General features: G+C 38.7%; 1 pseudogene; it reads right to left on the bottom strand.

The window, feature by feature from the left end:
* LOC141583975 (splicing factor C9orf78 pseudogene) overlaps positions 1-24,142 on the bottom strand; it is a 358,102-nt pseudogene that overhangs the window by 209,801 nt on the left and 124,159 nt on the right.

Here is a 24,142-nt window from a genome sequence, read left to right as displayed (position 1 = left end):
GGAATTCTAAGTCCCCTGGCTCTGAAGCCAAAGCTCTTTTGACAGTATTGATGCCTTGTTTGTGACAACTAGGCTTTCTTACTAAGAAGGGCAGAAAATGAAATAAAGTCAACAAAATCCACAAAGGATTACTGTACTTCATCTGATCTAAGATGATACCCATTACAAGGTGCACCCCAATTTAAGAAGTTAAAAATTCTAGACCTCAGAATCAATACAATGAAATGTGTCAAGAGTGTTTACTCTTCTGTCATTTGGTGGAAAACACTTCTGTTGATTCTCCTTTTGTCCTTCACCATTCTAAGACATTGGTTCCAATCATTTTTTTAATTGAAGTTTCCTTTGGAATCTGGTGAAAGTTATGGGAACTCTAGCTAAAAACATGTGCATTGTATTGACACAGTGTGGGATACAGTCTGCCAATCCTGAAGCCATTCCACAGAGCCTACATATTTTATGTATTCTTGATTAAACATAAGGCCTATTGGAAGAGCTCAAATGAGAGCTCTTTCCGACTTATGCTGTTTCTATGGAAAGGAAAAGGAAATCTGCTCTCCATCTTACAAACACAAAATTAACTTCTGTACTAAAGGATGAAGCTTTAGGGTGAAAGGGCAAAAGAGTCAAAGTTACCTTCTTGCCAAGCTAACTGTTTCCCAACCCTCATTGTCACCCTATAAAGCAAGGATCCAATGTTTTAAAGTTCTTAAATTTTCAAAATGAGAAATTCTAAATATCAAAAGCAAAATAAGCCAAGTGAAGCTAATTGTATTTGGAGTTGGTGCTTACCCACTCAGAGAAAAGAATTATTTCCATTAACTTCTGGAGCACAGTAATGTGACAGTATATCCCTCTAAGAACAAAAATAGCAACTGGAAAGGAACTGTAAACTCTTTTCAGTAATTATATTTTCAGTTTAATATTGACATTGTTATTTAAAACTATAAGGCTTCAGCAAAGTGTTATTGGAGATTTTCATTGCCTGGATGTCTTTTAGCTTTAAAGTGGAGAACCATGGAAGATAGTCTTATGAGTTGAGAAAAGACAATGAGTATTCTGAACCTGTATCAATCTCCCAACCAGCTCTGTCTTGGCTAGGTAATTACTCAACAGCAAACATGCTGTATCACAAGAATTATTAATTTTATCCTAAAGTAAATAGACTCGTCTCCAATGATAAAAGAAATTATCTACCCACATGACTTGACCTATATTTTTTTAAGAAATGTATCCTTGGTTTCATTACTGTGTGACCAATTTGTCCAGGTTTACCTGGTACTTGCCTATTTTCAGCTGGAAATCCAGTGTCCTGAGAGAAGCCTCACTTTTGGCAAACTGTGATGGTTGGTCACAGATGTGGTTGGCTGTGTCCCCACCCAAATCTCAGCTTGAATTGTATCTTCCAGAATTCCCACATGTTGTGGGAGGGACCCAGGGGGGTAGGAGCTGGTCTTTCCTGTACTATTCTTGTGATAGTGACTAAGTCTTATGAGATCTCATGGGTTTATCAAGAGTTTCTGCTTTTGCTTCTTCCTCATTTTCTTTTGCTGCCACTATGGAAGAAGTGTCTTTTGCCTCCCACCATAATTCTGAGGCCTCCTCAGCTATGTGGAACTGCAAGTCGTTAAACCTCTTTTTCCTCCCAGTCTCGGGTATGTCTTTATCAGCAGCATGAAAATGGATGAATACAGTAAATTGGTACCAGTAGCCTGAAGCATTGCTAAAAAGATATCCAAAAATGTGGAAGCGACTTTGGAGCTGGGTAACAGGCAGAGGTTGGAATAGTTTGGATGGCTCAGGAGAAGACAGGAAAATGTGGGAAACTTTGTAACCTCCTAGAGACTTGTTGAATTGCTTTGCCCAAAATGCTGATAGTAATATGAACAATAAAGTCCAGGCTGAGGTGTTCTCAGACGGAGATGAGGAACTTGTTGGAACTGAAGCAAAGGTGACTCCTGTTATGTTTTAGCAAAGAGACTGGCAGCATTTTGCCCTTTCCCTAGAGATCTGTGGAACTTGGAATTTGAGAGAGATGATTTAGGGCATCTGGCAGAAAAAGATTTCTAAGCAGCAAAGCATTCAAAAGGTGAATGGGTGCTATTAAAGGCATTCCATTTTAAAAGGGAAACAGAGCATAAAAGTTCAGAAAACGTGCAGTCTGATGATGCAGTAGAAAAGAAAAACCCAGGAAAAATTCAAGGCAGCTGCAGAAATTTACATAAGTAGCAAGGAGCCTAATGTTAATCCCCAAGACCATGGGGAAAATGTCTCCAGGCCACGTCAGACACCTTCACGGCAGCCCCTCCTATCACAGGCCCAGAGGCCCAAGAGGAAAATGTGACTGTGTGGGCCGGGCCCAGGGTCCCTGTGCTATGTGCAACCTAGGGACTCGGTGCCTTGTGTTCCAGCTGCTCCAGCTATAGCTGAAAGGGGTCAAGCTACAGCTCCTGCTGTGGCCTCAGAGGGTGGAAGCCCCAAGCCTTGGCAGCTTCCACATGGTGTTGAGCATGCTAGTACACCAAAGTAAAAAACTGAGGTTTGGGAACCTCTGCCTAGATTTCAGAAGATGTATGTAAATGCCTGGATGCCTGAGCAAAAGTTTGCTGCAAGGGCTGGGCCCTGATGGGGAACCTTTGCTAGGGCAGTGCAGATGGGAAATGTGGGGTCAGAGCCCCCACACAGAGTCCCTATTGGGGTACTGCCTACTGGAGCTGTGAAAAGAAAGCCACTGTTCTCCAGACCTCAGAATTGTAGATCTACTGATAGCTTGCATCATGTACCTGGAAAAGCCACATACACACAACACCAGCCCGTGAAAGCAGCTGGGAGGGAGGATTTGTACCCTGCAAAGCCACAGAGGCAGAGCTGCTCGAGACCATTGGAATTCACCTCTTATATCAGCATTACCTGGATGTGAGAACTGGAGTCAAAGGAGACCACTTTGGAGCTCTAAAATTTGACAGTCCTGCTGAATTTCAAACTTGCATGGGCCCTGTAACCCCTTTGTTTTGGCCAATTTCTCTCATTTAGAATGGCTGTATCTACCCAATACCTGTACCCACATTGTATCTAGGAAATAACTAACCTGCTTTTGATTTTACAGGCTCATAGACAAGGACTTGCCTTGTCCCAGATGAGACTTTGGACTGTAGACTTTCGGGTTATTGCTGAAATGAGTTAAGACTTTGGGAGACTGTTTGGGAAGGCATTATTAGTTTTGATATGTGAGGATGTAAGATTTGTGTGTGTGTGGGGGGGGCTTCCTAAACAAAATGATATGGTTCGGTTGTGTTCCCATCCAAATCCAAACTTGAATTCCATCTCCCAGAATTCCCACATGTTGTAGGAGGGACCCAGGGGAAGGTAAAGTCTTTCCTGTGCTATTCTCGTGATAGTGACTAAGCCTCATGAGATCTGACGGGTTTATCAGGGGTTTCTGCTTTTGCTTCTTCCTCATTTTCTCTTGCTGCCTCCATGTAAGAAGTGCCTTTCACCTCCCGCCATGATTCTGAGACCTCCCCAGCCATGTAGAACTAAAGCCCAATTAAACCTCTTTTTCTTCCCTGTTTCAGGTATGTCTTTATCAGCAGCATGAAAAGAGACTAATACAGTCCCCTGTCGTGCAAGCAATTTATTCAACTTTCCCTGAGATGACACTCTTTTTAAAGCCCTCCATATTAACTGAGGATAGTTCTTGCCAACCCCTCTGGGAAAGATGGCACCCTGCCAAAATGCCTCTTTTCCAATCATTATATTTCACTTTTGATAGAAGCCATGGCAGAGAGTTGGAAATGGGCTAGGATGGGAACTTTCAATTTACCCTAACATATGTGTACTCCTTAGTATCCTATGTCCTTTACTTTACTTAAAATGACTTGCCTTCCCAAATAAGTCTTACCTCCAAGTCATATTCTACTGCCTACATAGAAGGAAAAAAAAGAAAATGAACAATTTCCAAACCCAGGTGAGTGAGCATCAGGGACAAAGAACACAGGCCCTGAAAGCATGGGGTTTATATTTGTGTGAGCATATTTGAGGGCAGGGCAAGACCTGGAATAAAGCTAGAAGCTGGACTCTTGGGAGAAAAACATACATACACTGGGACAGCATTCATGGGCAAAAAAATTAAAACCAGACAGCTTGTCCAACTAAGTCATCAACCTGCAGGGCCTGGAGGAAGAAGACATGACCAGCAAACGGAGGCAAGATTGGCACCAAGGAGCAAGAGGGTTCAAGGAGAAGCTTGGGAAGCAGGATGTGGAGAAATTCCATGGAAAGACAGTATGGCTGCTATTGCTCTTCTCTTTGGTTTTAAATTTTTTATTAGGGAAATTACAAACATATTCAAGAGCAGAGGAAATAATATAATAAAATTCTATATATACATTTGCAACTTTCAACAATTATTTATTCATGATGACTCTTGTTTGATTCATATGCCCCCATTTCTCCTTTCCAGATTACTTTGAAGCATATTCTAGGTATACTATTTCATTCATTATTTCAGTATTTCTCTCTCAAAGATAAGGTCTCAGTGATAGCCACAATATCACTGCTATGTCAAAAAAAAAAAAAAAAAAAAAAAAAAAAACACCAAAACCTGACATAGGTTTTTTGTGTCCTCACCCAAATATCATCTTGAATTGTAGCTTCCATAATTCCCACATGTCATGGAAGGGACCCTGTGGGAGATAATTGAACCATAGGGGTGAGTTTTTTCCATGCTGTTCTCATGTTAATAAGTAAGGTTCATGAGATTTGATGGTTTTAGAAAAGGGAGTTCCCCTGCACATATTCTCTTGCCTGCTGCCATGTAAGATGTGACTTTGCTCCTCATTCGACTTCAGCAATGATTGTGAGGCATCCTCAGCCATGTGGAACTGCCAACCAACTAAACATCTTTCTTTTATAAATTACCTTGGGTATGCCATTATTAGCAGTCTGAGAACTGACTAATACAGTAAATTTGTACTGAGAGCAGGATGCTGCTATAAAGATACCTGAAAATGTGGAAGCGACTTTGGAACTGGGTAACAGTCAGAGGTTGGAACAGTTTAGAAGGCTCAAAAGAAGACAGAGAAAATGTGGGAAAGTTTAGAACTTTCTAGAGACTTGGCTCAGAAGACAGAAAGATGTGTGAAAGTTTGAAACTTTCTAGAAACTTGTTTAGAATGACTTTGACCAAAATACTGATAGTGATATTCACAATAAAATTCAGGCTGAGCTGATTTCAGATGGAGATAAGGAACTTGTTGAGAACTGGAGTAAAGGTCACTTTTGCTATACCAAGAGATTAGCAGCATTTTGCCCCTGCCATAGAGATCTGTGGAACATTTAACTTGAGAGAGATAATTTGGAGTATCTGGTGGAAGAAATTTCTAAATAGCAAAGCATTCAAGAGGTAACAGAGTATAAAAGTTTCGAAAATTTGTAGCCTGATGATGCAATAGGAAAGAAAAATAAGAAACCATTTTCTGAGGAGAAATTCAAGCTGGCTGCAGAAATTTGCATAAGCAATGAGGAACCAAATGCTAATCAACAAGGCAATGGGAAAATGTCCCCAGGGCATGTCAGAGAGTTTCATGGCAGCCCCTCCTATCAGAGACCTGGAGATCTAGGAGAATAAAATGGTTTTATGGGCCAGACCCAGGGCCTTCCTGCTCTATGCAGCCTCCAAATATGGTGTCTGGCATCCCAGCTGTTTCAGCTCCAGACATGGCTATAAGGGGCCAAGTACAGCTTAGTCCATTGCTTCAGAAGGTACAAGCCCCAAGCCTTAGTGGCTTACATGTGGTATTAGGCTTGTGGGTACGCAGAAGTCAAGAATTGAGGTTTGGAAACCTCCACCTAGATTTTGGAGGGTGTATGGAAATGCCTGTATGCAAGGATGGGGCTTTTCATGGGGAACCTCTTCTAGGGCAGTGTGGAAGAAAAATGTGGGGTTGGAGCCCACACACAGAGACCCACTGGGACAGTGCCTAGTGGAGCTGTGAGAAGAGGGCCTCTATCCTCCAGATGTCAGAATAGTAGATCCACCAACAGCTTGCACGGTGCACCTAGAAAAGCCACAGACACTCAATGTCAGCCCATGAAAGCAGCCAGAAAAAGAGGCTGTACTTTCAAAGCCACAAGGGCAGAGCTGCTGAGGCTATAGGAGCCCACCTCTTGAATCAAGGTGACCTGGATGTAAGACATGGAGTCAAAGGAGATGACTTTGGAACTTGACGATTTTATGACTGCCCAATTGGATTTCAGACTTGCATGGGACCTGTAGCCCTTTTTTTGGCCAATTTCTCCCTTTTTGAAAGGGTGTATTTACCCAGTGCCCTACCCTCATTGTATCTGGGAAGTAACTAACTTGCTTATGATTTTACAGGCTCATAGGCAGAAGGGACTTGCCTTGAAGTCTTTCAAAGGAGACTTTGTACTGTGGACTTTTGAGTTAATGCTGAAATAAGTTAACACTTTGGGGGACTGCTGGAAAGGCATGACTGGTATTGAAATATGAGGACATGAGATTTGGGAGGTGCCGGGGCAGAATGATATGGCGTGGCTGTGTCCACACCCAAATCTCATCTTAAATTATAGCTCCTGTAATTCCCACAGGTTATGGGAGGGACCCAGTGGAAGCTAATTGAATCATGGGAGTGGGTTTTTCCCATGTTGTTCTCATGATAAGGAATATGTCTCATGAAATCTGATGGTTTTACAAAGGGGAGTTTCCCTATACAAACTCTTTTGTCTGCTGCCATGTAAGACATAACTTTGCTCCTCACCTTCAACAATGATTGTGAGGCCTCCCCAACCATATGGAACTGTGAGTCAATTAAACCTCTTTCCTTATAAATTACCCAGTCTTGGGTATGTCTCTATTAGCAATGTGAGAACAGACTAATACACTAACCCTAATATATTATCAAGTATCCAGTCTGTTCAAAGTTTCTCCTTTTCCTTATTACAATGGTTATTCTGTCTTTTTTTTTTTTTTTTATCTAAAGGCTTTTTCAAACTCTTTTGTCTTCCCTTATAACTTATTTGTTGGAGTAAAGTGTAATTATTTCAGCAGAGTTTCTCACATTCTAGATTTTTCCAAGTGCATGCCTGAGGTGTTCTTTAGTGTGTTCCTCTATCCCCTGCATTTCCTAGAAGTTGTTAGGTAGATTTAGAGGTTTGATCGCATTCAAGTTCAATTATCAGTCAACTTTTATGATATAGTGAGGTTCTATCAGGAAGCACCTAATGTTTGATTGCTTCTATTTACATGATGTTAAGATTAATCAGCGTTGTCAGTTAATCTGTCTTTCATGATGTCTCCCATTAACTTTTCACCTAATGGTTACACAGATGCTCCCCAACTTATGATGCGGTTATGTCATAAACTCATTGCAGGTTAAAAATATCATAAGTCAATAATGCATTTAATACACCTAACCTCAGACATCATAGCTGAGCTGAGCCTAGCCTACTTTAAAACTGCTTACATCACTTACATTAGCCTACAGTGGAGCAAAATTATCCAACAACACAAAGCCTATTTTATAATGCAGTGTTAAATATCTTATGTAACTTACTGAACACTGTACCAGCCCTGTAATGTTACCAACCCTGGTAATATAACAAAACAAGGCCCTTCAACACCCCAAAAAAAATCACACTAGTTCACCAGCAATGGATCTAAACCAGGAAGAAATCCTTGATTTACCCGAAAAAAAAAAATTCAGGAGGTTAGTTTTTAAGCAAATTAGGGAGGGACCAGAGAAATGAGAAGCCCAATGCAAGGAAATCCAAAAAATGATACAAGAAGTAAAGGGAGAAATATTCAATAAAATAGATGGCTTTAAAAAATAAAAAATTCAGGAAACTCTGGACACAGTTTTAGAAATGTGAAATGCTCTGGAAAGTATCAGCAATAGAACTGAATAAGTAGAAGAAAGAAATTCAGAGCTCAAAGACAAACTTTTTGAATTAACCCAATCCAACAAAGACAAGGAAAAAGAATAAGAAAATATAAACAAAGCCTCCAAGAAGTCTGAGATTATGTTAAATGACCAAACCTAAGAATAACTGGTGTTCCTCAGGAAAAAGACAATTCTAAAAGCTTGGAAAACATATTTGGGGGAATAATTGAGGAAAACTTCCCTGGCCTAGATAGAGACCTAAACGTCCAAACACAAGAAGCACAAAGAACACCTGGGAAATTCATCACAAAAAGATCTTCCCCTAGACACACTGTTATCAGGTTATTCAAAGTTAAGATGAAGGAAAGAATCTTAAGAGCTATGAAACAAAAGCACCAGTTAACCTATAAATGAAAACCTATCAGATTAACAGTAGATTTTTCAGCAGAAACCTACAAGCTAGAAGGGTTTGGGGCCCTACCTTCAGACTCCTCAAACAAAACAATTATCAGCCAAGAATTTTGTATCCAGCTAAACTAAGCATCATATATAAAGGAAAGATGCAGTCACTTTCAGACAAATTCTGAGAGAATTTGTCATTACCAGGCCACCACTATGAGAAATGCTAAGAGGAACTCTAAATCTTAAAACAAATCCTGGAAACACATCAAAATAGAAGCTCTTTAAAGCATAACTCACACAGGACCTATAAAACAAAAATACCAGCTAAAAAGCAAAAGCAAAATACCAAAGTACACAGCCAACAAAGACCACAATGAATGCCAATGGTACCTCACATTTCAACAGTTAACATTGAATGCAAATGATCGAAATGGTCCACTTTAAAGATACAGAATGCAGAATAGATAAGAACTCACCAACTAACCATCTGCTGCCTTTAGGAGACTAACCTAATACATAAAGACTCACATACACGCAAATGGACACTAAAAGTGAGCAGGCATGCAAATGGACACCAAAAGCAAGCAGAGGTAGTTAGTCTTATATCAAACAAAACAAACTTTAAAGCAACAGTAGTTAAAAGAGACAAAGAGAGACATTATATAATGGTAAAAGGCCTTGTCCAACAGGAAAATATCACAATTCTAAACATATATGCACCTAACACTGAAACTCCCAAATTTATAAAACAATTACTAACAGACCTAAGAAATGAGTTAGACAGCAACACAATAATAGTGGGGGACTTCAATGCTCTGCTGACAGCACTAGACAGGTCATCAAGACAGAAAGTCAACAGAGAAACAGTGGATTTAAACTATACCTTGGAACAAATAAAACTTAACAGATATATACAAAACATTTCATCCAACAATTGCAGAATACACATTCTATTTAACATCAGACAGAACTTTCTCCAAGATAGACCATCTAATAGGCCATAAAATGAGCCTCAGTAAATATAAGAAATTTGAAATTATATCAAGCACTCTCTTAGATCACAGTGGAATAAAACTGGAAATCAATACCAAAAGGAACCTTCAAAACAATACAAATACATGGAAATTAAATAATTTGCTCCTAAATGAGCACTGGGTCAAAAACTAAATCAAGATGAAAATTTAAAAATTATTCATACTGAATGCCAATAATGACATAACCTATCAAAACCTCTGAGATACAGCAAAAGCAGTGGTAAGAGGGAAGTTTATAGGCCTAAACAACTACATCAAAAAGTCTGAAAGAACATAGACAATCTAAGGTTACACTTCAAGGAACTAGAGAAACAAGAACAAACCAAACCCAAATCCAGCAGAAGAAAGGAAATAACCAAGATCAAAGCAGAGATAAATAAAATTGAAACAAACAAACAAAAAGTCAAAAGATAAATGAAACAAAAAGCTGGTTCTTTGAAAAGATATATAAAATTGATAACTATTAGCAAGATTAATCAAGAAAAGAGGACAGACAATCCAAATAACCTGACTAAGAAATGAAACAGGAAATATTACAACTGACACAACTAAAATACAAAACATTATTCATGGCTACTATTAACACCTTTACATACATAAAATAGAAAACCTAGAAGAGATGGATAAATTTCTGGAAAAATACAACCCTTCTAGCTTAAATCAGGAAGAATTAGATGCCCTGAACAGACGAACAACAAGCAGCAAGACTGAAATGATAATTTTAAAATTACCAATGAAAAAAAGTCCAGGACAAGACAGATTCAAAGCAGAATTGTACCAGATATTCAAAAGAATTGGTACCAATCCTTTTGACACTATTCCACAAGTTTGAGAAAGAAGAAACCCTCCTTAACTCATTCTATGAAGCCAACATTACCCTAATACCTAAACCAGAAAGGGCATAACCAAAAAAAGAAAACTACAGACCAATATCCTTGATGAACATAGATGCTAAAATCCTTAACAAAATACTAGCTAACCGAATCCAACAACATCTCAAAAAGATAATTCACCATGATCAAGTGGGTTTTATACCAGGGATGCAGGGATGGTTTAACATATGCAAGTCAATAAATGTGATACACCACACAAACAGAATTAAAAGCAAAAATCACATGACCATCTTAACAGATGCAGAAAAAGCACTCAACAAAATCCAGCATTCCTTTATGATTAAAACTACCAGCAAAATTGGTATACAAGGGACATACCTCAAGGTAATAAAAGCCATCTATGACAACCCCACAGCCAAAATAATTCTGAATGGGAAAAAGTTGAAACATTGGAGCCTATTATTGTAAGTGAATTAACTCAGGAATGGAAAACCAAACATCAAATGTTCTCACTGATATGTAGGAGCTCAGCTATGAGGATGCAAAGGCTTAAGAATGATACAATGGACTTTGGGGACCTGGAGGAAATAGTGGGGGGCGGGCAAGGGATAAAAGACTACAAATATGATGCGTTGTATACTGCTTGGGTGATGGGTGCACCAGAATCTCACAAATCACCACTAAAGAACTTACACATGTAACCAAATACCACCTGTACTCCAATAACTTATGGAAAAATAAACTTAGTAATAATAATAATTAATAGGGTCTCTAGAATCATCCAAAAGTAATCAGTGATCTTTTTGTTTGTTTAAAGTATCATTACAGGCTCAAGGATTTTTAACATATTTGATATATTTCAATATATTGCACATATTACTTCTTTTGGTATGAAATTTCCCATATTTAGCCTTCGGAAGAAATTTCATATTGCTCCTAAGTTAATTTTACATGGCCCCAAGGGCCTTTGATAGCTTCCTTGCTTTCTGATGCAATGAGAGGCTCCAGACTTACCTTATGCATATTTTGTCCCATACTTATAATCATCCATTTCTCAAAGAAGCCCAAGCTCCTTAGTAAGAAATGATATTTAGAGACCACAATTTAGATGTCAAGGGTCCTCCTTGTTACTGAGTTTATCATTCTGCCTAGGCTTTATCAGAGGACACAACTAATTTGTTTTTTCTTACTAGGAGAAAATATATCAGGAGTTTATTTTACTTGTATCTTTCCTCTATAATGAGTAAAAGCCTCAGTTCCTATTGACATTGGAATTATTACTTATACCACATGCACATATAAGTGGGTGTGTGTGCATATATCTATATCTGTATGACAAAGAAGGGGCATGGTCAAGGGATTGTGTTTTTATGTCAGAGGGAGGTAGAACATCAGTAGAAGGGACACTTAAGGAGGAGCTTCTGGAGCAAGACAAGGAAAGATGGAGGATAGAAAGGAAATTAAGGAATAAGAGAGTCTTTACATGGAATACTTTCTGAATGCAAAATTATAATCTTGTGCACAAGATAAAGATATTCATATAACAGTAAACAACTTACTGAAAGTAAGAAACTCTGATATCATGTACCTTGACCATCTCCCAGAATAACAGCATACCTTTATATAACATACCATATGCCAGTCATTGTCTAAGTAATTACCATATAAACTCATTGAATCATACAACACTAAGAGGCATTATCATTATTATCTCCATTTTATAAAAGAAAAAAATTGAAGTACAGAGACATTAAGCCACTTGAACAAGGTGAAATCACTAGTGAGTAGCAGCGCTAAGATTCAACCTAGACATTTTGACCTTAGAGTGCCTTCATGATGTGCTATAACTCTCAAGATAGGGTATTAAAGACCATCACATGAACACATGCAGATATTCACACATAGGAGCAAATATAAATGATCTGAGAAAGTGAAGTACTGGTAATCCCAAGTTATAAACATCTCACTGTAAAATAGGATTTTGAAAACCCATGAGATTTCTACACAAATCAGCAGAACTTGTAGAGCTAAAAGAGCATGTAGTAATCAGAATTAAAATTCATAGAGAGAGGGAGAGAGATAAACAGATGATCGATAGATAGATAGATAGATACATACATACATACACAGAAACACAGATACATAGATACATAGAAAGGCAAACAGATGATACATACATATATTTATCCACTTATTCATTCATTCTTCATTTCACAAATGAAGACACTGAGAGAGTAAGGAAGGTTAAATAAGTAAGTCTGAAAAGTCAATGAATCCAGAATCATGTAGTCCAGAGACTCTGCAATGCCTTTAGCAAACCCAGTGCGACAGAGGTGATGGGTGGCCAGGCTTGAACATGGGATCCAGGCTGTCTCCTCTCAAGATACAGCACTAATTGTATCCATAAGGCTTTCCTTCTGAGCAGATAATTCAATTCAGCTATATCACTACAATAAGCTAGAAATAGTCCATTTGTAAAAAGTCATCTCAGCATAACGGGTGAGAGGGGGAAATCCCTAATGCAAGCCAGAGCAGGTGCAGGAAGCCATCCACCTCCTTCCTTCATCCCAAAGGGGCAATCATCACAGCTTCACTGCCAGGATGTGTGAGAAGCAGCGCCTACAGCTGGGCAGCCCTTATGCCAAGAGTGCATAAACCCAAAATGGAAGCTGGAGGGAAAAGAAAGGCAGGCTTAGCACATCAATCCTCCTACTTGCTCCCCTTTGGAGTTGGAGCTGGGGAGAACAGACGTAAAAACATCACCAGCTGGTGTGTTTCCTGGCAGGGACACCAGCCGTAGCCTTGCCCGCCCCCAGACGCACTACTGCAGCAAACAACTTCCATCTGTAGCTCCATTTCCTTTGTTTACTAGCACTACCAGGCAGGAGAGGAGGACAAACTAACATTTTGGAGGCCCATCAGGACCTGGGCGTTGCTTCCAGCAGAACAGGGTTGATGGATGGTAGAGAGAAAATCAACAGACAAAGCCTCATTATACTTGTAAATCCTGATACAAAATAAGTGATTCTTCTTTTGTATCACTGCTGCAGCGCCTGCTCTCAACACCTGCCCTCATGCCTACCCTGTTCATACTTCTGTCTCTCAATAGCCCTGGCAGTGAAGCTGAGTTGAGAGGATGAGGAGGAAACCCTTGGCAATGGAACTTCTAGACAAGCCAAGCCCTGCCTGATAGGGCTGGGAGCAGATTGAAGAAGACCCTCCCACCCCCATGTTGCCTTGATCTTCCATCCCCAGCTGACATTATGGTTGCTCATCTCTGACTGAAGAAACCTCAGTCTCTTACTTGATCTTTCCTGGACAACCCTTTAATAGGCAGCAAGAAAAAGAGATGAGAGGACGTGATTTTTCATCACTGACTTAACATGATTTGTTTTCCTTTTAACAATTAATCCATGCCTCTCCTCGCTGTTTCTCTCCTTTTATATACTCATATACTATCTACATCTCTGCATAGCAAGGCAACCTTTTGGGCGGTTCTCTAAGAAGATTTCAAATAGGAAGAAAAAAGCAGAATCACAATAGCTCCTTCCACAGTTCAATTCAGCAAGCCCCTCTAAGCACCAGTCCAGATGCAAGGCACAATGAGAGGCAAGATGAAGAATGGGGGTTACCCCATCCTCATCAGACCAACTTAGAATCCAGTACATTCACAAACAGGAAAAATCCAGCATGTTCATCACCGATGTGTTCCATAATTATTTACCGAGCACCTCTTAACCAAAAAGAGAAACTTTTTAAAAGTAAACTGGACTCTATTATAACATCAGTGAAGGTTGGCAAAATGTTTTCCTCATGTGAAGGCTTGAATTTAAAGAATTTTAATTGATGTGCATCTTGACTCAATCCAACATTTATCCTTTTGTATGTATTAGATCCTGTGAGGGACATAAAGATAATTGAGTTGTGGATTTAGATTTTAAGACATATAAAATCAAGTGAGTCTATGTCTTCTAATACACAAAATCAAGTGCAGAGACATAAACAAATAACACTAATTTCAGTGCAATGTATACTAAAGTATAGGGAATGATGATTTATTAAACAGCTACTATGTGCCTGGTGCTTTACCCATATGATTAGCAAAGTATCTTTTGGTGATATTTACTGTTCATGTAATCTATGGTTTAGGCCTGGTGATGTGGTCTTGAGAGGGATACAAACATGTAATTATAATGTAACAGAAAGTAGTGACAGAAAAAGTATAGGAGAATAGCCAAGACATTTAATCTGATTTAGGAAACCAAAGAAAGCTTCCAGGAAGAAGTGACTTCTGAGCTGAGTCCTGAAGAATGAGTCAGCCAAATAAATCAGAGGAGAAGATTGTTTTGTCAGAGAAAATAACACGTACAAAGTCCCAAAAGCATGGGGGAGAGTTACGTTCCTCATCCAATAAAAGAGGAAGCTGAGGTTCAAATGGGTTAAGTAACTTACCCAAGATCACACAGATGATGAGTGACAGAAGTTGGATTTGGATCTGGTGTGAGTATCTTCCACCTATAGACCTTAATAACAGAGGAAGAGAGACAGATTTTGATTGATGACTATAGGGAAGCCTTTGATAAATTGGATTTTGAAGAGCAAAGTAGAATGGAAGGGAAGAACTGGCAGAAACCAAGTGTTGAGGGGCAGGGAATCTCATTTTGACTGGAATATAGAGTGATGTCGTGGTTGGGAGGAGGTGCTTTAAAAAATTAAGTTGGAAAGATGGAAATGGTTTAGATGGAAAGACCCATCAATCAAGTAAAACACATCTCATTCCACCAGCAGGATTATTAGGTCAGTAAGACACTGGACACTTTAACTGTCAGGTGAAAAGAGAAGACAAAATACTGAACACTGCAGTACAGTGACAGAGGAGCCCTGTAATGAGAGGCATTCCTCTGACCCGAGGTGAGTGAACACAGAATCTTCAATGTGTGCAAGGGAAGAGGGCCCAGAGCTACTGGCAGAGACTATCACTCCCAGAATAAACTGCAGTGGTCCACCTTCTTGGCCCACTCTTCCTTCTATTCTTCCTTTTTTCCTTTGTTCCTTCTTTTCTCCCTTACTATCAAAATCATATTTGAATCTATTGTTTCTTGGGATAGATAAGTCCGCTTGAATAACAAAGAGGTTTTATAACAAAGTCATGAAGAGAAGAAATTGCTTCCAAACTGGGTTTGGTGGACTATCTTTACATATGTTGGACTCCTCATGATTGTGTCTGGCTACCAAGCAAATAATAGTAAAAAAAAATTAAAACTTATTCCTCCAAATTCATGTTTTAACAGCAAATTAATAATAAAAGACTTCTTTGCATTATAAAAAAGAAAGGACTTTTTGTTTACTGTTGCTTGTTGTCTAACTCCAGCAAAATTGACATTCATGTGAAAGAAAAGGTGCAAATGGCCCAAAATCACCTAAAGGAAGGCAAAGGCCTGAGAGGTCAATGGCTGAGCAGCACTTGCTAGCAAGTACCAGCGGATCTTCTTCAGAGGCAGGGTAATGGAAATCTGCATGGCATAGCCTTGACAACCAGCAGATCTGTGGGCCCCACTAAGCCCTCTAAGCTTGGCAAATCACTTCTTTCTTGATCTCATTTGGAAGACATGGATACTGCTTCACATCTTCTTGCAAGATGGTTTTAAGTTTATTTACTAAATAAATATTTACTTGTTTATTTACTAAATAAGATGGTGCACACCAATTTCTAGGTCAGAGCTCAGAATATGAAGGCATTCAATAATAAACACCTCCTCCACAGTCGCCTTGCCATACTCATTTCTCCTTCTCCCATAGGACTTTACACCACTTTACATCTTTCTATTTTACACCACTTATAACAGTGCATTTTAGTTTTTAGATTACTTGTCTGTCTCTACTACTAGATATAAGCCATTCAAGAATATCAGCCACGGCTCACACATTTATCTTTGATAACTAATAAAGTGAATGGTAGTTGTTCAATTAGCCATTTCTCACATGTTTGAGTTTAAAAGCTCTCTCAACTCAGTTAAGGATCTAAAACTGACACTTAAAAACAATGTCCACAAGACAGTGTATAACTTGGTTGCTAAACCCTGTGCTACAACAGGCTTGCCAGAGGTGTTGAAGTTCAGGGCAGAAGGAAAAGATGGGGTAACATCAAGGGGCTTTCAGGGGGCAAGCAGAACCTGAGGGTAGCTGGAAGATTGGGCAGCCCTAAATCAAATGAGAACAGCCACTTGAGAAAGGATGAAAATGGGCAAGAGTATGGAGGAAGAAATGAGCATGTCACATTCATGGCATCAGAAGATGACTGCTACGATGTGCTCAGGACCAGGCAATGAGGGTGTCTGGAGTTAATGTGGTGGAAATAGGGAACCACAGGGGTATCTAAGGAGGGAGTAACTTGAGTCACTGATGTTTAACTAAGGCCAACGGCACAAAGTCTAAAGTTTCTTTTTTTTTAATTGCATTTTAGGTTTTGGGGTACATGTGAAGAACATGCAAGATTGTTGCATAGGTACACACGTGGCAGTGTGGTTTGCTGCCTTCCTTCCCCTCACCGGTATCTGTCATTTCTCCCCATGCTATCTTTTCCCACCTCCCCACCCCCATCCTTCCCCCATTTCCCCGCAACGGACCCCAGTGTGTAATGCTCCCCTCCCTGTGTCCATGTGTTTTCATTGTTCAACACCTGCCTATGAGTGAGAACATGCAGTGTTTGATTTTCTGCTCTGTGTCAGTTTTGCTGAGAATGATGGTTTCCAGTTCATCCATGTCCCTACAAAGGACACGAACTCATTGTTTTTTATGGCTGCATAATATTCCATGGTGTATATGTACCACATTTTCCCTATCCAGTCTATCATCGATGGGCATTTGGGTTGGTTCCAGGTCTTTGCTATTGTAAACAGTGCTGCAATAAAATTTTTAAACATCTGAAGGAGAGATGTTACTTTGCCTGAGGTTGCTGGAGAAGGAAGTTCATGGAAAGCGGGTGGGAGCACCAGAGCTTCCTACTTGAAGAGTTCATTAGTACTAGGGGATCAGTTTCCATCATGCTGCAGTTGTGTTCTCAACAGGAAGCCTCCCTCAGGATCAGCAAGTGCCAGCAGCTCAGCTCAGCATCCTAATGGACCAAGCAGCCCAGGAGCTCTGATAAGAGAGTATCGCTCCTCAACTCAAAGGCAGCTTCAGAAGGATGTTATCCCAAAAACAGCCCAGGCCTTTTAAGAAAGAATGACAAAGAGAAAGTTGAAATGAATTTTGGGAAGGAGAGTTTGTTGGAAATGAAGAATCCATTAAAAAAAAGGAGCCATAAATGTGAGAAAGACACAATAATTAAAACAGTAATATCCATTTTGGAGGCAAAGCACTTTCACATAGAGCATCACATTTCACTTATTCAACAACCCAGTGACACAGACCTTATTCCCATTTCACAGATGAAGTGAGGCTTCTTCATTTCACAGATGAAGTGAGGGCACTCTTACCCTCACAAGAGTGCCCAAGTATGTAATGGAGTGGACATCAGACTTCCTGTGTTATATTTCCTAAATCCACTGTGTACTTCTTTGAACCAAGCTGCCTGCCTCCAGGGGAATGGAAGTGTGCTGAGCCCTGAACATAACTCAAAGGAGGAAAGGAAACAGAAAAGTTACCCCCACCCATGAAACCAACAGAAGCAATAGTGTGTAATTCTTGGCTAATGACCAACTCACTGGTAAGTTGTGTCTTAGCTCCCTTGGGTAAGAAAAGCAAGGTGTTCCTTCCTTGGCTGCAATTTCAGGTGGGATATATTGATTGGAAGACCTACAAAGATCCTCCTGTGTGAGGAGCTTTTTTCAAAGAATGTTAAAGTCTCATAATTGCTTGGGTCTCCTGAGAATTGTGTCTCACAGTCTCATTTATTACCATTTCCAAATAACTAAAAATTTTTCCTTCCTTTGTGATAGTCTGAAAATTGAAAGAGCTGAGACCCTCTTCTCTGCCCATGACTGCACCCACAACTAGGTTTTCTTACAAAGCACAAAGAAAGAAAGAAGAAAGGGCATCTTTCCTTTCCAACAGGGAAAATAAATTGTGAGACATTAAGAAATTACATTGTTACTATTTTAAGCCTCACTATAAATCCATGTATCTGCTGCATTAGCTTAGAGTTGGTATACACAAGGTTGATCTAATCTGAGAGCATCTCATTATTCTGCATATGAGTAGAAAAACAGACTCAGCCTGGCCTCTAACCAGCAGGGAGATCTTGAGTGAGTAATGGAACCCTTGCTGGTCCCTGTCTTGCCTGCTCTCCAGGCATGTTGTCACAGGAACAAGTGCTTTGAAATCTGTAAACCATCATCTCAATGTAAATCATTATTATCACTGTCGGTAAAAACAACAACAGCATGTATTTAACTCCAATTTGTAATTTATGCCATATTCAGTCTGGGGTCTATTCTGATCTATAACATTTGGGATCTCTATGGTCAGTTACGGTGAAGCTAGAGAAAGTCTGATTCTAGGCAGGCAGGATAGAGGCTTCCCAATAATCACAGAGCCTTCACTTACATAATCGCACTGGTTAGGATTTTTACATCTGATTGCAATAGTAATTCCTGCAACCATAGAAACACACAGAAATAGAACAAGGTGATTATAGTCTTTAGAGTCATACAGGCCATGATTTAAATTATTTCTCTACTACATAATAGCTAAATAATATAGGCTACTTATGTATCCTTTCTGGATTTCAGTTTTTCCACCTTAAAAAAAAACAAGCAATTAAAAAGAATCCTATTAACAAATGTATTTAAAGTACCCACACAATGGATGTCACATAGTAAATGCTAAAGACATGTTAATTCCCTACCATTTATGTATATATATTTTATATATGCTCTTTCTTCCATAATGTATCAAAATAGAAATTACATTATTCAGTCTCCACATTCTCAAATTACCAGGGACTGTTTCTTTCAGATGTTTATTATATACCTTGTATGTGCTAGAAGTTGCGATGGATCCTAGGCATACAAACGGGAATAAAATGTAATTTTCAAAGTATATAATATAATTTGAATGCAATCAAGCTGAGTCTCAAATATTTAGTGAAGTATCAGAGTATACTCTATTGTACATTGAAGGTCCTTATCAGGCTGCCTCAATGAAAACAAGGTGATAATGTCCATGAAGTAAGAGCTGGGTCTGTCTTGGCGATTATCATATTTTCAGTACCTAGAAGACAGGATAATGTTTGTCAAGCAAATCTGTTAGTAAACAGGAAGTAATTAACATAATACACGAGTGGCTACCTTTAATGTGTTAGATAACATCTTCCTCCCACCAACTGCATCCCCTTTTATTCTATATCTTCAAGATGCAAGAATCGCTTAGGGAGGATCTTGTATTGCAGGTGGTTGGAGAACTAAATGAGAATTACTAAATGCTAAGTCTAAACCTCTCCTTCTCCAGATCTTAACTGAAACCATGCAGCTAGCTGGTAAAGGAATCAGTATCAACTCGGTTGTTGAGCAAGTGAAATCTTTATAGATTTCAAAGCACTTGTCCTGGGTCAACATGCCTGGCGAGCAGGCAAGACAGGGACCAGCAAGGGTTCCATTACTCACTCAAGATCTCCCTGCTGGTTAGAGGCCAGGCTGATCTGTTTTTCTACTCGTATGCAAAATAAGTTGGTAAAGGAATCAGGACCATGGGGTGAGATGCTCTTTTTGTGACATCTTTAAGCCTACATTTAACTAAATAGTTACGTAATTTCAGAAGCTGAAATTTTCCCTCCTATTACTTCAGACAGTACACACTAAAAGAAGAGAACACTTGAACACCAAACAAGTTCTACACAAAACAAGACACATTGTGTCACATTTCAGGAAGGTGATCTACCAAACAGGCAGCCAGCTTTGGAGAACCGACTGTACTTTTTGATAGCCAGTTCCAAGAATCTGAGACATTCTGTTCAGCCTCACTCATTTGCATTAACCAGGAAAAGGACAGTTTAAACCAGTGCCCTTCCTTCTCATTTTAGGCCAATTTTGTCTTCTATACAGATGCCAGAAGAAAATAGTGAGTTACTGGTTCCTTCTCCCATTATCCAGAACGGCTCTTGCACAGTAAGCATCTTCATGATCATCCCACTACCACATCACCTGACAGAACCACCAGAAAACTGAGGTACTAAATGTGTATACTCTGACTTCCTACCTACTCATACAAATTTACATGTATTAATCCAACATGACCCCATGTTCATAAAGCTGTTTCCTGAGTGTTCCATATGTATCATCTAGTCCTCGCACAGTTCTACATATCAGTAACAGTATCATCTTCCCATGTTACCAATGAAGAAACTACAGTTTAGAGGGTTCCATCGCTTGTGGTGCTGTGAGGTGTAATTTTGTTTAGTGAACCACCTCCTGACTCGAAGTCAACCAACTTAAGCTGTTACAGCAATCTGTATAAAACAACAATCCACTTCAACAAAGGAGAAAACAATAGCTAATTCCACAGCGTATGACATCCTGGCTAACCAGAGGTCCTGACTCTGTTCACATGACAACTTCACTGCTAGCACAACCAGCATTCAAGAAAACCAGTGCACTAAACAAAACTACAACCAAGGACACTTACAGAGTCCTCTTCATGCCCCTGCTACTTCCACCAGAGCATGTGCTGGTAGCCACAGCTGTGAGATCTGAAGACACATCACATCACAGGACTCTTTGCAGACACTCCCAAGCACCAGCCTAGAGCTGGGTAGCTCCACTGAGTGACTAGACCCAAAAAAGCAACAACAGTCACTGCAGACTGGCTCTCAGAAAGCCCCATCCCTAAGGGAAAGGGAAGAGCACCACATGTGGGAAAAATGAATCTAAACAGCAGTCTTGAACACTAGATCTTTCCTCTGACATAGTACACCCAAATGAGAGGGCGCCAAAAAACAATTCTGGTAATATGACAAAGTAAGATTCTTTAACACCCCCAAAAGATCACACTAGCTCACCAGCAACTGATCCAAAGCAACAAGAAATCTCTGATTTGCCAGGAAAATAATTCAGAATATTGATTGTTAAGCTACTCAAAGAGGCATCAGAGAAAGGTGAAAATCAACTTAAAGAATTTTTTTAAATAATGCAGGATATGGATGGAAAAAATCTCCAGAGTATTAAATAACATAAATAAAAAACAATCACACCTTCTGGAAATGAACGACACACTTAGAGAAATGCAAAATACACCGGAAAGTTTCAACAATAGAATTGAACAAGTAGAAAAAAGAACTTCAGAGCTTCAGGACAAAGCTTTTGAATTAACCCAATCTGACAAAGACAAAGAAAAAAGAATAAAAAATAAAACAAACAACGCCTCCAAGAAGTTTGGGACTCTGCTAAACAACCAAATGTAAGAATAATTGGCTTTTCCAAGAAAGAAGAGAAATCCTAAAGTTGGGAAAATTTATCTGAGGGAAAATCAAGGAAATCTTCCCTGGCCTTGCTAGAGATCTAGACATCCAAATACAAGAAGCTCAAAGAACATCTAAGAAATTCATTGCGAAAAATCATCACCAAGGCACATAGTCATTAGATTATGCAAGGTCAAGGTGAAGGAAAGAATCTTAAGAACTGTGAGACAAAAGCATTAGATTACTTATAAATGAAAACCTACCAGATTAACAGCAGATTTCTCAACAGAAACCCTACAAGCCAGAGTGAACTGGGATCCTATTATTAGCCACTTTAAACAAAACTATTGTCAGCCAAGAGTTTTGTATCCATCTGAAGTAAGCTTTATAAAATGAAGGAAAGATAAGAGTAGTTTCCAGACCAACAAATGCTGAGAGAATTTGCCACTACCAAGCCAGCACTGTAAGAACTGCTAAAAAGAGTTCAATATTTTGAAACAAAACCTCAAAGTACACTAAAATAGAACCTCCTTAAAGCATAAATCTCAGAGGGCCTGTAAAACAGTAACACAATGGGGAAAAAAGGGCATTCAAGCAACAACTAGCACAGTGGATAGTATAGTGCTTCACATCTCAATATTATGCTGAATATAAATGGCCTAAATGCTCCACTTAAAATATATAGAATAGCAGAATGGCTAAGAATTCACCAACCAAGTATCTGCCATCTTTAAGAGATTCATCTAACATATGAGGACTTATATGAACTACAGGTAAAGGGGTGAAAAAAAGATATTTCAGGTAAATGGACACCAAAAGTGAGCAGGAGATTCTTATATCAAGCAAAACACTTTAAAGAAACAATGATTTAAAAAAAAAAAAAAGACAAGAGGGGACATTATGTAGTAATAAAAGGACTAGTCCAATAGGAAAATATCACAATTCTAAATATACATGTACCTAACACTGGAGCTTCCAAATGTATAGAACTACTAGACCTAAGAAATGAGATAGATGGCAACACAGTAATACTGAGAGACTTCAATACTCCATGGAAAGCATTAGAGACGTAATCTAGACAGAAAGTCAACAAAGAAACAAGAGACTTAATGTCAATAAATGTTATATATCACATAAACAGAATTAAAAACAAAAATTATATAATCTCAATAGACACAGAAAAAGCATTTGACGAAATCCAGCATTGCTTTATGATTAAAACCCTCAACAAAATGGGCACAGAAGGGACGTACCCTAAGGTCATAAAAGCCATCTATGATTAACCTACAGCCAACATTATACTGAATAGGGAAAAGTCAGAATTAGTATTGTGGATCACATGGGAAAATATGGATTATTTAATAAATGCTGCTGTAAGGACCATTACCTATCTTGGGAAATAAAATATGCCTATATCATAGTACACACATAAGTTAACTCTAAATAGTTTTCATATTCAAATATAGAAGGCAAAACTTTAAAATTATTTTTAAAAGTAAAAAGCATATTTTGATGACAAAGGTTGGAGACTATTTCTCAAACATGATGTATATTAAATACTATAAAATGAAAATATGCACCATTGATATATATCTATATAGTACATGTAGGAGATTTTATATATGTTTATGCCTGTGTGTAATATACATATGTGTATTTATATACTCATGAGAATATATGAGAATAAGTACATAAGAGGATATATTTGTAAAACAAAACCTACAAAAGATTAGTATTCAGAAGATACGAACATTTGTATAAGTCAATTAGAAAAACACAAACAACCACAATAGAAAAATAGGCCTAAGTCATGAACAGGTAAGATACCAAAATATAAATTGTCAAAAACATATAAAACATTTATAATTTCTCATTAAAAGTTAAGAAAATATAAATTAAGACCAAAACAAGATATCTTTTTATACCCACTCATGTGACAAAAATTGAGAAGATAATACCAAGTGTTGGTAATGGATATAACTGTTTAAGAAAACACTCTGGATTAAGTGAAGCATGTTGATAATTCCAGGTGCTTAGATATGCTATAGCCTCTGCTTAGAATGTGCATCTTCAAATTGTCTATCTAGAAAAACTATTATCCATGCTTTAAAAACCTACTTAGCATCTATTCACTGAGCTCCTCAAATGGCTAGAAGCAAAATCAATAATTTATTTCTCTGTGCTGCCTGTACAAAGTTGTATCATCCCCATATTACACTGTACTATAATTTGGTATTTATGTTTCTCCCCAACTTAGCCTAGGAACTTTTATAATAGAAAGCAAGGACAGTTTTATTTTGCTGCCCCAGGGCTTAATATATGGCAATAAAGACACTGAAATAATGAGGATCCCCTAAGTCTTCCGCATCTCTTTCCATAATTACCATGCCCCCGTTAGTTCTGTGACAGTTGTCAGTTGTGGTCTGAGCCCACTTTCCATAGAAGCACTAGGCTCCTGTACACTTTCCTGCTTCTCTCTCAGCTTTACATATTGCAGCACTCACAGTTCTGTTGCATTTTTGTAAGACTCAACCCAAAAAACAAATAAATGAAGGAAACATGTCCACATTTTGAATGGGA

The sequence above is a fragment of the Saimiri boliviensis genome, chromosome 3 (assembly GCF_048565385.1).
Source record: "Saimiri boliviensis isolate mSaiBol1 chromosome 3, mSaiBol1.pri, whole genome shotgun sequence".
Lineage (NCBI taxonomy): Eukaryota > Metazoa > Chordata > Mammalia > Primates > Cebidae > Saimiri > Saimiri boliviensis.
The sequence above is the reverse complement of the archived record's forward strand: the minus strand, read 5'-3'. Positions and strand labels throughout refer to the sequence as shown.